The sequence below is a fragment of the Abramis brama genome (genome assembly GCF_963993115.1).
Source record: "Abramis brama genome assembly, chromosome: 16".
Taxonomy (NCBI): Eukaryota; Metazoa; Chordata; class Actinopteri; order Cypriniformes; family Leuciscidae; genus Abramis; species Abramis brama.
The window spans coordinates 20,718,515-20,734,509 of NC_139978.1; the positions used below are offsets into that span (position 1 = coordinate 20,718,515).

At 37.6% G+C, this 15,995-nt stretch overlaps 1 protein-coding gene across 3 annotated transcripts in view; it reads left to right on the plus strand.

The window, feature by feature from the left end:
* Nucleotides 1-15,995, plus strand: part of slc20a2 (solute carrier family 20 member 2) — a 47,770-nt gene that overhangs the window by 4,063 nt on the left and 27,712 nt on the right. The window lies entirely within an intron of this gene.

The following is a 15,995-nucleotide window of genomic DNA, read 5'->3' on the forward strand; positions in this document are numbered from 1 at the left end:
TTACAGAGCTTTTTAACCTCAGCCTTGAGGTGGCATAAATGCTTTTACACAGCAGTTACATCTATATACTGTTATATAGGAGCTAAGGTGCAGAGCATGCATCATTTTATCTGGCTTGTGTGCAGCATTATGTCTTTACACTGAATTTTGAGCTGGCAAAGAGCAGCCTTAACTATTTTATTATTATTTCTAGTTTATTTTTTAGTTTTTGGCACAAATATAACTTTTGATGCTAATAAAATAATAATAAACGTATCTAAGATTTAGTATGATAGTGATTTATACCTTTGGAATGAGGAAAGAGGCAGAGTTTTCCACAATACAGGGAGTGAATTACCCATCTTCCATGTTCCCTGTTGCTACTCTCACAATACGCTCCCTCTGAGCTTTGAATGTCAGTACTCACAGCTCAGCCTTGTGTGTAACCCTGACAACATTTGGCTATTCGCTTGGCATTCTCAAAGGAAGGCAAGTTGCCCATTTACCATGCCCATTGCAGCACTAAAGGAACAATAAGTCATTGATATGTCTGAGGAACTGCTGGGAGGTGCTCTTTAAACACAATGGCTAATTCTTTGTAAAGGGACATGATTTTGTTGTGAAGATGTCGGAACAGGTTATGGTACTGTTTGTAGCAGAACATTGTGACTAAATTCCCACCTTAGAGCGGATTTTAAACAAAAAAACATGACATAAGCAGGAGAAGAGGAGGTGAGCACATTAGTTTGACATTGTTTATGAAATGTTTCTAAATAAGACATTATGGCAAACACATGGCTTCTCGAAGTAGTCACTGACTCCATTAAGCTATCGTGAAGGTGAATGGGTTTTTAAATGAAGTCCCATGGCTCAATTTATGACCAGGTTAAGTGGTGTTAAGAGTTAGGTTGTTGTTACAAGAGCACAAAATGAAATACCTAAAATGCCCACGGCATTTTATTGGAGGGCGAGTTTACGCCCTCCAATAAATTCGGTGGAGGAATCCACAGAGCCCCACCCTGAACCGGAGGAAGAACAGAAACATCCTGTACATGCCCTTTTTGACATCAAACGAGTTTGTGCTTTGCCAGTATGTACAAGTTTAGTGTGTAAAGAACTGACTAGGGTTTGTTTTCTCTTTTTGTCCCATGGAAATACATGGCTGCTTGTTGTTGTCTAGCTGTCACTCCTCGGCAACTGGCACCAGTCCCAGATGACACTGTTGCGCCACTCGCACACTAGGGTAATGGGTGAAAATTTCGGAACTGTCAGTAAATGGTGCGCAAGTCTGTCATGTGTTTGTCATCTCTGAATCTTTCAGTCACTCAATCTTGAGATGGCAGAATTGTAAAAAAAAACAAAAAAACTAGTCTGACTTGATGATAAATTGTAGATCTGAAATTCAAATTTCTGTTGGCAGTTGGCATGTTAGGGTAATGTAGAAAGGCAGGTTGGCAGTGGCCACGGGCTGCCTCTGGTGCACTAGATGTAGCTGTAGGCATTCTGTCACCGAGCCGTTAGAACATAGGTTTGGCAAATATGTCTCTGAAATGACCTTTTTTTAAAAGGAAAGCTTTTTCCTCCTTCAGGGTGCAAGAAAAAAAATGATGAAATAAAGATCACATCAGACAGAGCTGAAGGAAAAACAAACAAACAGATAAATGTAATTTTATGGAGTTAAAGACAACATGAAATACAATTTAATTTTTGTGGCTTTTAGTCTGTGTGCCTGTTAACTTTTAGGAGTACTATAGCTTAAATACGGCCTTAAAGATGAAAATTAACTTTTATTATTGTGCATTTTAAGTTTATTGTAAATAAATTATATTATATTATATTATATTAATTATATTATATTATATATTATATTATATTATTGCAACTTACTTACCCTGACACGCAGTCGTGTGGGTCTACAGTCGGTCATCTGAGATAAAAATTTCATGTTAAACTGTTTTCAAACTTTTCCAGATATTAATATTTGATAAAACTGTATACAAATTGAACTAAATAATATATAATTACTATGGCACTTTTTAAAATGGAATTTAGCCTATTAATGAGACTTTTGTTTCTTTATTAGTTTCTGAACATTTGCCAGACACCTACTTGACTAAGCCCCACAAAAAAATGTTTGAATGAACTGCTTTTTTGCAGCCTTTATTATGTATTTTAATAGGGAGATAAAAAAACTGTATGTATGAATAACGCATTTTTGCCATGACTTGCAGTAGCATGTTTTATAGTTTATGGTTGTGTAAAAAAAGAAAAGGACAGACCTTTTGATATGCCTCACCTCTTATTCGCCAGCACAGGAAAGAAATCTGAACTTGTCAAAGCCATTTCATGCAGTCTTTAATGACAAATTAGTAGTTATATTAGTAGCACGAGGCCTTTTCATCTGCATTTCTCAGCCATCCACATGTCTTAATTTGAACATTTATCACACCGCGAGCTGCGTGGTTGCGTGACATTTAACAGCGTAACACCTAAGCTTTCCAACTCTTTCAAGCAGGGAAACATGAATGGAAGCCTCTAAACTAATATTTTCCATAAACCTTCCACCAAAGCACTTATTACTCACGCCAACACCACACAGACAGCAGTGCCATCTAAAAATATCAAATTACTGCTTGGCACTAGAGGAGGAGTGGTGTGCACTCAAGAGAGGGTGTCTGTGTGCATTTTGTTCCTGTGAGGGTGTTTTGTATGTACCGGTAGTACAGTTAATGATAGAATATGTATGCAATGGACAGCTGGTTGCTCTTTTCTTTGAACGGCCTCATGTGTCACGACTATTTCCAGCACCCTAGGGTCAGTTTAGGAAGTGAGCACACTGCTATCAGTGTTAAAGCATCTATTGGCAGACACCTGAAACCATCAATGTCTGTGCGGGGGTCATAATATTGAGCTTCATTGTTGATTTTGACTGCTTCATTGATGCAGGATTCTTGTCACGAACTTCATACAGACTTGAAAAAGCAATGAAAGCATCAGAGTTTGATTGACTAATCATTGATTTTCAGTGTGATTCAGAAGTGACTTTTTTCTACTGCAAGTCAGTTCATAATTAATTTTACATAAAAACTGACCACCTCCTCTTAATGATCCAAATTAATATTTTATAATTATTAAAACATTTCAGGAATATTTCTTATTTAATGCAAATAATAATTTTTAATCTTATTTAATTAAAAAAATATTTTATAATTGATGCATCAAAAAACAAACAAATGTATCATCTCACCGCTATGAACAATTGCCTGATGTATTTGGTCCCATATCAGTTATTATATGGCTTATATTATATTATTTTTTATTTGTCAGTATTGATTGATGGATGTTTAATCATACATATTCGTTTTTTTTTTTTCATTTACATTAGCTTTGACATTATCTCCTAATGCTTACATTTAACACTTTTAAGTGTAATATTTACTAATACAAAATCTCTAAATTGTTAATATTAATTTTTATATACCATGCATGCATTATAATGTTGTGTGGTTGATTCAAGTTTAAGTTTAGATTTAAGTTTTTTTTTTGTACCGAATTTTCTGTATCAGTATTAGCCAGAATTTTAATATCAATGCATCCCTAATGAAAAATGAAAAAGCCACTCATTTGTAATTTCATTTCATCTGACACATTGAACCCTGTAAAAATTGTAAACACACTGGCTGTTTTTCTGTGGTTTTCAGTCTCTTTCTTCAGCTTAACAAAGGAAGCGAAGGAAGTCGTTAGATTGCATCCTGCGAATGTCATTTGTTTGTTTACGGATTTCTATTTGCAAACCACCCATATATTATCTCCCATGATGCCCGAAACCGCACAGACTTGTTTAGAGTATCTCTTTGCCACAGGACAAGTTGATAAAAGTGTTGTGTTCTGAAACACTGCGTGATGTGCTGCCGGTGAGTCAGGGCTGTGTAGATGTGAGAGCGAGTCCCAGAATCGCTTGTGACAATGTCTGACAGGCTGTCATCCCCTTCTGACGGTGCTTGTTGGAGAGAGCGTTCCAATAACTACAGCTATATCACCTATAGCTACTGTCTCAGCAGTGGATGAATGATTGTTTGGAGGTTTGGCTATTTTAAGGACAGAGATGGATGACCTGAAGGGTGAGTTGATCAGCTCAGGGCTACAGACATTCCTCAAGTGTCAGTGACGCGGGACAGTCTGTGATGTGCTGGAGAGGGTTAGTTGCCCGACGTGTTCTGGCTTTGTTTTTGTCTGAGTGTTCACTGTTCAGAGCAAGAGAGGTGGACCGTGAATGGGAGGGGTCACATGACATGATAATGATATCATCATCCTGAAAGCACTGATTGTTCCAAACACTGCAAGAAACAAAGACAGAATATCTATCTATCTATCGTGTGTATAATTTTTACTGCACACATTATTGCACACATTCTTTAAGAAAACATACAAATATTTAAGTTTTATATTTTGATATTTGTCAGATATATTTATAACTATTTGACATTTCATATGTGTGAAAAATGATTGAATAATAAATATTTAAAAATAAATATTGCAGTCCAAAATATTTGCAAAATAAATATTACATTTGTAAATGGGTCATTGAAAATATTCACAGAGCATGTAGAAATCTGAACTAGGGTAGCAGAAAAATCCTTAGTTTTTAGTTAGTTCACCCAAAAATGAAAATTCTGTCAGTAATTACTCACCCTCATGTTGTTCCAACCCCATAAGACTTTCGTTCATCTTCGGAACACAAATTAAGACATTTTTGATGAAATCTGAGAGCTGTCTCACTCCTTCATAGGCTGCTAGGTACTGTAATTGATATCTGCCAGCCCAGAAAAGTTAGTAAAGACATTGTTAAAATAGTCCAAGTGACTACAGTGTCTCAACCTTAAGTTTATCAAGCGACGAGAAAATACTTTTTGTGCGCAAAAACAAAACAAAAATAACTACTTTATTCAACCATTTCTTCTCTTCCATGTCACTCTCCTAAGCTGTTGACGTAGTGTAACGTAGGTTGTCCGTCAGAACGTAGGCTCACTATTGGCCGACGCTGGTCATGCGTGTGATGCTGGCCAATAGTGAGCCTACGTTCTGACGTACAACCCAGAAGCACTTCGCTGTTACACTACGTGAACCAGGGCTGGACTGGGACAAAAAATCGGCCCTGGCATTTTGGCCCAGACCGGCCCACTACATATGTTCATAAACGCAACACAAAAAAAAAAATGTCTAAACATAAGATTTATGTATTTGAATTGCTTATAAAATTTCCATCCATTTGGATTACATAGTTTTAATATAAACAAATTAATAATCTGAATGTGATTCATATTTTTCAGTCATATATAAACGAAACAGATAAGATTTATGTAATTGTATTATTAAACTAAATGTGATTCATATGTGTCAGTCATATGTAAATGAAACGGGTAAGATGTAGCCTATGTAATAGTACTGTAACAGACAAGCCTGTTACGAAGTCTTTTATCTACAGTCTTTCTTCCACACCGCTAGGGGTGCTATGGTGCCTAAATGTGCTCCTTAAGTAAAGGTGGGTTTGTAGAGGAAGTTAGCAGAACAGCAGCAGTAGAAAGCATGGCTTACCTGCATTTGTGCTGTGTCCTGTTTGGGAAATGTTCCATTTCAAGCTCAACTTAAAGTAAGGATTTGTTTTCTTTCCTGTTATTTAAAAGTATGCCTTGATGATGATGATGATGATGATGATGATGTTTGTTGCTAAGAAGTTTGATACAGTTTATTTGTATGTATTTTAGAGGTACTCTTTATCGGTGACTTTAACACTGCATGTTGCAAACTAAATATGGATTGTAAAGCCCAGAGGGATGTAAGCTTGGGACTTACTTATGAGTATTCCTGATTTGGAAGAGTCTGATGTATGAGAACTGTTATCGTTTGGAGTGAATTCATCGCAAATGGTTGGATTATTCATCTAAGAGACTGCTTCAACTTTGGAAATTGTTTTATGAATTATACCATCAGATAAGACTTAGGAATTAGGAATTTCAATAAGGACTTTTAAGAATTGTGATTCTACAAGTACTGCGATTTGATATTGCAATTTTTTTAACACTAGACCATCGGGAAAAGTTAAATCATACACTTATAGACTGTACATGATGTATAAGATGAGTCATATTTACAAAAACAAATCACATCTTTGACTTTTATTTCAGAAGCATCATAAGCCCTTCCATTACCCTTCAAATTGCGCAAATTGAAATTGCGAATTGAAAATACGCCCAATGGAAACTCATTTTTCGCAAAAAAGTTGTTACGCTCGCGTGAGGTGGTTTTTCAGGCAATTCGAAAAAGAAATATTTCTCAAAACTGCAATGGAAATTTTTGCGCATTTACAGGTCACTTGACATAGATGACACGGTATGTTTGGACAGAATACGAGACAGTTATTTATTAAATTCATATAAGACAAAAGAATTACAGGAATAATGGATTCTAAACCTCAATTAAATGCCACAATCAAGACCTCAAAGCAGATATGAGGGAGAAACACCCAGAAACACCTCATATGTGCCGCTCAAGTAGCCTATAAGGGTCGTTCCTTCCATTAATGCTTGGAAAACAGACATATATCTCCTTCGATTAATAATAATGGCTAGTGCAGTGGCCGGGAAATAGTACATAAACCTACCAACGTCCGTGGCCATGGTTTTTGGATTTACTTATTGCGAGAAGTTTTAGTCGCATAACATCGGTTAATGGAAACGCCGTCATTTCGCAATAGTTTTTTGTCGACATTTAGAAATAATCGCAAAAGTTTTGCGCAAATCTGTAATGGAAACGCGCCTATACACATTATCTTGAAAAAATGATTCAATAACAAATACATTTTTTAACAGTTACTTGTCGCCACTTAGTGGCGAAACAATGTAATCGATAAATGCGTTATTTTAAGCAATAAAAGTTTCTATCAAAAGCTGATTTTGATCGCTATCGTAGACATCAGTGTTCATATTTGAACTTTAAACTTTTATCCAAGTACTTCTATGATAATTTTAACTATTGCATCACAGAAAACATGATACTATGAGGTTGAAAAGACTGTTTGTGAAGCTGTTTCATGACAACTCTCTCCGGGTCAGCGGCAGCGCCAACGCAGCTTTGAATGTTGCGATATGATTTTGTCAAAGTTTAATAGACTTTCAATGAGTGTTTGAATCGAGATCACAGTCTTTTAAAGATGAATCGTGCAGCTCTATTGTCGTATCTCTCTCTCAGCATATAAGTAGCGCAAGGGCTTTTCAGTGCTTTCAGTCTCACGTCTGTTCCACGCGTCCACTTGGGGTATTACGTCACTCAACACTCATAGATAACGACACATTTCATCCTCTGTTGGAACGAAAGTGGCTAACTTCTGTCAACCTTATCTACAAGCAAGGACAAAAATAAAGCAATTGAATTTGAATTAATATCGATTCTAAAAAAAGAAAGAAGAAAAAACTATTTTAGAATCGTAAAAAAAAAAAAAAAATCGCGATAGCTAGGCCCTACTGCTCAGTGTTCATATGTGTGCACACTACAGAGTTAAAGTACCATTGAAGCAGTGTTGAAGTTAATGAGATAATTAACTGGTGATTGAGCATTAATGATGAACACCTGCTGTTAACAAGCAGGATCTCTGAAGAAAAGAGAAACAAGAACTACATCTGACTTAAAGCCACAGCCTTAGATGAAATCAACTGAAGATAAAAGAAGACATTAAATCTCTGCAGAGGAGGATTAAACATCTCCACAAACAGCATTGCCAGCTTCACTTATTACTAACCAGATTGACTTTATGTATGTAATTTACGTTTTAATAAAAATATAATAGTTTCTTTGGAGTCACCATGAATGGTGGTCAGTGTTTGCTTTAGTTGGGCTCTTGACCCTTGACTCTTTAATATTAGATTTTTTCTGGCTGCTGTAATTGTGTGTTTATAAAGCACATTTCTTGTGGCAAAAAAGCCAAGAGAAAATGTGATCAGGTGATGTTGGCTGTTTTTAAAGTATGAGATGTGTCAGCCCATCTGGAAAGTGCCCAGTCTGCCCGATGGCCAGTCCACCCCTGACGTGAACTCACTCAGAGGCCCACACAGAAGAAAATGAATAGTTGAATAAAATTGTTATTTTTGTTTGTTTTTGTGCACAAAAAGTATTCTCGTCGCTTGAAAAACTTAAGGTTGAGCCACTGTAGTCACTTGGACTATTTTAACAATGTCTTTACTAACTTTTCTGGGCTGGCAGATATGAATTACCTAGCAGCCTATGAAGAAGTGAGCCAGCTCTCAGATTTCATCAAACAAATATTTCCCCCCCTCCGTTTTCAATAATAACATTGTGCACACAACATCGTTTTCAAAAAAGTTGTCATTTACATCAACCCACATAAATACGCCGTTGAGCGCCATCATAACTATGCCAAACCTATGGGTGGCAGTGTAGGGAGAAGGATAAAGCCGTGCAAGCCAATCAGAATCCTCAGAATCGACAACAACGAATAACACGAGCGACACATAGGGCGCTCACATGACGTTAAGCATTTAAGCACGTTTGAGAACCTAAAACTCCGTTTCTCCCAGTTGACACGGCAACACATGACCGGCGTTATCAGAAATCTCCACTTTGGCCGGAGTTTTTAGAAATAATCGTTTTCTGTGATTAAAAACTGGGTTTTCATGTAAATGAGAGGCCAAACCGCAGGGAAATATCTGCGTCTTCCCTTCGTGTAAAAGGGGCCTTAATTTGTGTTCCGAAGATGAACGAAAGTCTTACGGGGTTGGAACAACATGAGGGTGAATGTAAGGCAAATGTCATGCAAAAATAATGCAAAATCATTGGTTGAAAGTTGTGGGAGCCCTACGTAATGAGATTATGAAAGCAGATGCGATTTTATTGTTCACTGTGGAGGAGATTAGTGTCAGTAATATTACTGTCAGAAACATTCATCATGCAGTCCTTCCTTTCTTGAAAGACAATAGCCTTTCTAGGGACCTGAAATACAAATAAATGTGTGCAAGGACCCTAACCCTAAGTATAACACACCTCTTTTATTCTTTTAGCTTAGATTTTTTCTTTGTACTGTCCAACTAATAATATTATAATATTAATACTTATTTGACAATATTATATAATTTGGTTTTGTTTGATTTTCTGTTATATATTTTTTTAAAATAAGTGATTTGTTTTCCTGACATTACCCATGTTTTCCCCCACACAAATTACCTGCACATCATTGACTTCCTTTTATGTTTTGCCATGGGAGTTTGCATATCCCTTAATATTGAAATATTTTATGAATTACTTATTTGCCTGCTCTATTTCGAGGAGAGACAACTCTGTGGCGCTTTATTAAATTTCCTTTTGCATTTGGTAATTTGTATTTATTTGATACTAAATGCTTTTAGAGACATAATGCAGATATCATGGTGCCAGCAGTCAGTGTGTACACCATTGAATGTCCTTGGTGCAACTGCATGCCTTTTCCTGACTGTTAGAGGGGATTCACCCACCCCTCTTCCTCTCTTCTCACTCTCATTGGCTTGATCTTCCTCGTCACTCCTTCTTTCCATGTTGCGTTAGCCAATCAGATCCACCGCTCCCACTCAGCGTGCATGTGATTGGCTGGCTGGCCTGTGATGCTGCTGCCTCTCTTTAAGAAGCAGTCTAGACTGCAGTGACAGGTTTTTCAATGAGAATCGCACTGCTGTTGTCCTGCAACACGTCTGACTCTCCATCTGGCATTTCCTCATACTACATTTTACACAACGTTCGCACATCTTTTCTTTGTCTGAATCCATTGACCAGTCTCATTGTTCCTGTTTTACTGGCATAAGTCAGCACATCAGTTTAGCATTTTCCCATCCTTTCATTCATGATCCCTCACGTCTAATCAGTCCATCTTTCGTTTTTCCAACCTTTTTCTGATCCCACATTCCAAAAAAGGGGGGAAACACTGAGCACTGCGTAGCCAAAAGGTGAGTACACTTGATTAGAGTTTAGAGTGCTGCAGTCATTACAGGCACATTTTTACTGCACTCTCTCCTTTCTTCTTGTGTCGTGTCTAATGCAACAGGTTCTGTATGTACCTCATATATTGGACAGGCATGGCAGTATCAAGACGAATACATTGTAGAAACTACTAACTAGCTAGTGTGCATTGTGTTACTTATGTATTAAAAAAAAACCACATCTCTCTTCCTGTGTTTACCAATCAAATTATAAGCTGAATGTTTTTAATATTCAAATTAGTTAGGTGATATTCTTCTCCCAGTGCTTGTTTCGTGTCCCAGGGTTTAAAAGTGTCCCAAGGTGTCATTACTTTCATTTTATGAATTTTTATCTGTGTAAAGCTGTGAAAGGCATCATAAATCATTGAGCATAGAGGGTTTACACATCTGTAGTTTGCGTGTATGGGCCTTTAAAGGGATAGTTCACCCAAAAATGAAGATTTGGTTGTCATTTTCTCCCCCTCTTGTGAATCCAAACTTGTATGACTGGGTTTCTTCTGTGGAACATAAAATATATTTTGAGTGTTTTTGTCAGTGGTAACCAAAACTAGCAGAAGAAGGTAAGTCATACAGGTTGGGAACTATTATGAGGGTGAGTAAATAAGAAATAATTTTCATTTTTGGGTGAACTATCCCTTTAAGTGTGTCTTGAAATGATGCAAGTATGCTCCCAGACTGATGACATTTCTCACATTTTAAAAAAGGTCAACCTTGTGAGCAAATAATAATGTAGCATTTTAATATCTGAATAAAGTGGTTGTCTCCTCATAAAAGAATCAGTTCAGCAATAGTATGAAAATAGGCTTTGACTGGTGCTGTCAGCAAATTGTTGCTAAACCTGTTACATAGATTGCTAAAGAGCTGAAGAGCTGAAAAGCAATAGACCTCAAATATCTGAGAGCATCAGAAGAATCTAATTTCATCCAAATTATCTCTGCTTATCACCTGTCCTGATGTCACATGGCAGTATCAGTGTTTTGGCATTGCATCCATTTTCCAAAAATATGTTGTAACCATTATTAGTTCTAAAATTCACCTCTTTAAGACCTGCTATTAGTATGCATGAGACATTTATATATCAAGACTGCTTTATTTTTCTGAAAAACCCAACATCTGCTGCTTGTTATTATAACTCCATTAGAAGTTCACTAACTACTAGCAATTTTTATGTACTTAATTAAACAGATATTCAATAAATAAACAGCTGTATGTGTGTGATATATAGGCTATATATATACAAGTATACAATGTATTACAAGTTTTTTTAAATTGTTTGTTAACATGGACAAACGGTGCATAATCTAATTACATATAAGCTAATTTGCATAAATATCACAACAGATCTAAACATTGGGTCTAGCCAGGTGAAAATGTATTGTTCTTGTTAACACATAACAGTAAAATACTTAAAGGGACACTCCACCCATTTGCATTAAGCTTTGCATTGTTAGAAACCCAGTCATACTATTGAATGGTTGTGCAACACTCTCTCATTTTCCCCTGAGACGGGAGAAATCCGTTATTTACCTCTTACACTTCCTCCTACAATGACGCAAAAATCGTCATTTTGCGTCATTGTAGGAGGAAGTGTAAGAGGGGGGGATTTCTGTTGAGACTACAGACACTCGTTCCTCATCTTTCCCGGGGGCGGGACCCGCTCACGCTAGACCTATTACAGATCAGTGGGTGGGACTTTACTCTCTGAAACTGAAAGCAATATCCTCCATATTGTTTGAAGCTAAGCTAACAGGCGCTGTGGAGACAGATGTAAAGTTATGACAATAGCGGAGGAGAGTGCTCAATATGATATAGAAGAAGAGGATTTCGGAAGTCTGATGCTTGAATCAGGTGTTTGTGGCAACCTTTACAAGCCGCATTATAGCGAAGAGCAGCCGAGGCAGAAGACCTGCCTGCCGCGGACGAGGAGCCCGGACTGGCTCGAGTTAGGGCGGACTGGTGGCGCCGGTGATCTCACTATGCAACTACGAACCGCTACAAACACAGAGATAGAGTCCGTCTCTGCGGCAAAGAATTTCAACGATGACAATTTCTCCTGGACGAAATCTCTGAATCAGACGAGGACACGGACGTTTGTGTTGTGACCTATCCTAGTTTCGCACCGCATATGTTCTGACTGAACATCCAGGTACCATGCAATAATTCACCTTTTCGAAAGAAATACAAATGAGGAGTAATGCACTAATGAGTTCGCCAACTAACTAGACATTTTGTGTGAAATTAATCTCAAGCTCTGGTGGTAGCTAGCCTTGTAGACGGAAGAGTGATTTCTCTTATAGGCAGATATGCGCTTTCTGGATTAGTGGGAGTGGCTTGCGGAGCTGTGCAATGTGGTGCATTGTGGGAGTTGTTGTCTTTCATACAAATGCGTCCTGAAGTTATTTCTTGTCTTTCCTCGGTCACTAAGGCACCAAATTCAAAATTTATTTTACATTTCGACTACATATATGACCCACTTTAAATAAAAAACAATGTTCAAATGGGTGGAATGCCCCTTTAATGTTAAGGTCTGAATGGAACCCATTTAGGCTACCCATGAGCATTAATACATAGAGGCAGGAAGAAGTACTTTAGAAACCAGCCTTTATTAATTATTATTGTAGAGATTGGGTTTAGGGCTGGGTCCATGGGACTGTTTCTGGGGATTCACTTTTTATTTGACCTACCTTTTGTCTTCTGCATTCTCCTTACCATTGTCTCCTGTTCTTCCCTCAGACTCGTCCCCCAGAAACAGTCCCACGGACCCAGCCCCAAACTCAGTCTCTTAAAAATTAATAAAGGATGGCTTCTAAAGTACTTCTTCCTGCCTCTATATTAATGCTCATGGGTAGCCTAAATGGGTTCCATTCAGACCTTAACATCAAGTATTTTACTGTCATGTCAACAAGATTCAACAAGACATTTTCACCTGGCTATACCCAATGTTTAGATCTGTTGTGGTATCTGTTGTACCTAATTAGATTATGCACCGTTTGTCCATGTTAACAAACAACTTCAAAAAACTTGTAATACATTTTTTGTTTGTCTTGATGCAAGTAATCAACTCAGTAATTTTCATTGTGATATCTAAAGGTTACATTTTTTACACTATTCACGTAAGAAAAAGAATGAATAGGCGTATGAATAGGCTATATTTGGGTCTTTTTTGAAACTTTCCCCTAATGGGATTCTTCTGGGCTTTTTTTCCCCTTACTCAGGACATATTGAGGATGCAAAATCAGTTGAGTTTGCTTCCGTTGCAATTTGTTCAAGGTTGACCCCCATTTTGTCTTAAAATGAATGGACTACAGTATCGGATTATTTTTATCTAGTTGTAAAGTTAGTGGTCTGCGCTAGATTGAATTGCAAAAATTAGGACCGTTTCAGACAGGTTTCTTGAACTCCCTATTTCTGCCCCCCTTGGCATTGATGGCATAGACCGCAGCAATTCATATTTTGTCAGAGCCTCAAGTAGGGATGGGACGGTATGAAAAATTCATATCACGAGTGACCAAATTATAGTGACCAAAATTATCGTGATAATCAATATCATCACGTTTTGTTAAAACGAGATGAAAGTGTTAAAAAAATAACTGATGCTCACACTGAAAACAGTTTTATATTTGAAAATCAACAAACAACAAATGTATGCACTTTTTTAAGCAAGATTCTATTCTGTGGCATGACCGTCGTCTATCAACGCATCTCACATCCATGTATCACAACGGACGCGCTCTCTCGTTTCATTTCATTTAAATACAACTTGCCGTCTTGCATCTCCGTTTTTGATTGTATTGAAAATTAAATCAGAGTTGATTTATTGTTTACAGCGTTTGATTAATATTGTCGTGATCATCTTGTCTGACGATTGCGCTGTACAAAATGGATTTATAAACAGGTAAGATTTAAAACATTAATCTCAATTCAATATGTCCCCGTAATTATGTGGTAAAAAAAAAAAAAAAATCGGTGTAATAAGTGTACAATGATACACATTATCCCTTAAATGTCACTCTTAATAGTGTTTGAACTTGTTCGTTCGTCTTTGGCTCAAAGCCACTTGCTGCGAACTTTTCTTCGCAGCAAGAAAAGCTTCACGTTTATTTCAAGTGAGTGAGATCAAATATTTCAACTCAATACAACATTTTGTGCCCAATTATTTCCCAGACGTAGTTTTGGTATTGAGGTCAAAGTTAACTTGCCTTGCGTTCGCTATAAACAGTGGGTGATGGTCACACAAGACGACTCGGCAGATTTGAATGTTTCCCCCCTATTGTAATGACCATCCTCGATTAAGTTTCACTCAAAATATGACCACACCTCAGATTTGGTCCTCTTAAAAGGCTGAAGAATATCCCGAGAACGGTCACTGCCTTCCGCCATTCCTTCTCGAATGAAAAACAACAACGCTGCGCCTGCGTCAGACTGTTGCTGGCTGGACAGGATTTAAGGCCTGTTCACACCGGGACGAATTTCGCGCGCGATATTCGCCGACGTTTAACGCCTCGTGACTAAACAAAGGACGCCAATGTGAGTGTGCACACCGACCTATGACACCGACACGAAAAACGCCACGCGTAAAAGCGTCATTTTTTAAAAAAACGCCTCGGGTTCGTTTTTTTGGTTTGACGCGCCGCGTCAAAAACTATCCGACCAATGAGATTGGCGCTTTTGCTCACGTGTTTGGAGCTTCTGAAGTTACAGTAAAACACAACTTGGGGGCGCTCAAACACAAAACGGTCTTGCCGAGCACACATACGTAACGGCGAAGAAGATATACGCCAAGTAGCGTCTACTAGGGGTGTTCGGTTCCGGTTTTTTTGGAGTCGACTCCGACTCCCGACTCCTAATTTTGGAGTCGGTGGAATCGACTCCTCGACTCCATTTACTTTGAATTAAAATAGGGTCAGGATTCAGAAGGTGCGTCTCAATATGCTTCCTCGTTTCCTCACTTCTCGCTCGTATGTCCTACGACCCTGAAACCGATCGAGCTCCGCTCTCATGTAGGACATCTAAATTCTTTAATTCCACCGGGAGGAGGGCGAGGAACGAGGAGGCTTCCTGAGGAGTCAAGAGCGAGGATACAAATGTTTCCTATACTAAAATGTTTAATCAACTAAACCTTATAAATCCCCCTCCTTTTCACATCGCAGCTTCTTCAAATCATATTTAAGTGTGCAATATGTTAGTATTAATCATTAAACTTGTAAAAGCAGACTTGTTTTAGACAGTGTATTTATCTATTTATTTTGTATATTATTTTATATAATTTTACTGTAGTGAAGCTATGAACTTTAACTTAAGCATGTTTAACTTTATTTTTTAACTTTTTTTGTTTAACATTGAAAAATATTAGTTATATTATTACCAATAATAACTGTTGTTTAATAATAGTTTTTAATGCACTTGTCATTTAATAATAGAAAATGAACTTCATATAGAGTGAGTACATGCCATTTCACTAATGTTAATGTTCCATCCTCGCATCCTAAGGGGATGGAGGTAAGAGGAAAGGAAACAAGCACACAAAGCATTACATAGTTTTTGTTATACACTTAATTTACTCCCTTCAGTTTTCAGAAGTACAACACTAAACACTATACTCTTATTTACACAGCATTTGTCTTTTAATGTCTTATTTAGGGATAACCTACATGATTACATACATTACCTGGAAATTATCATTTCTTTATCTTTTTGTTTTAATTTCCGTATCTTTACATTCATTATAATCTTTTCGTTATAATGAACTGTTGCTGTGTTGAACTTGAAAAAAACACTCGACACTGGGAGTCGATTCCTGACCTGGAGTCGATTCCGACACTAGGGCTAGTGAGAGTCGAGGAATCGACTCTTTTGGAGTCTACTCCCCATCTCTAGCGTCTACACTGGGAAGAAATAAGACGAGGAAGATGCAAGGCAAGATGAATGTAGAGCTGCTGGTCTCGTTGGTGTCGGAACATAAAGAACTATATGACAAACGCGACAGTGACTACAAAA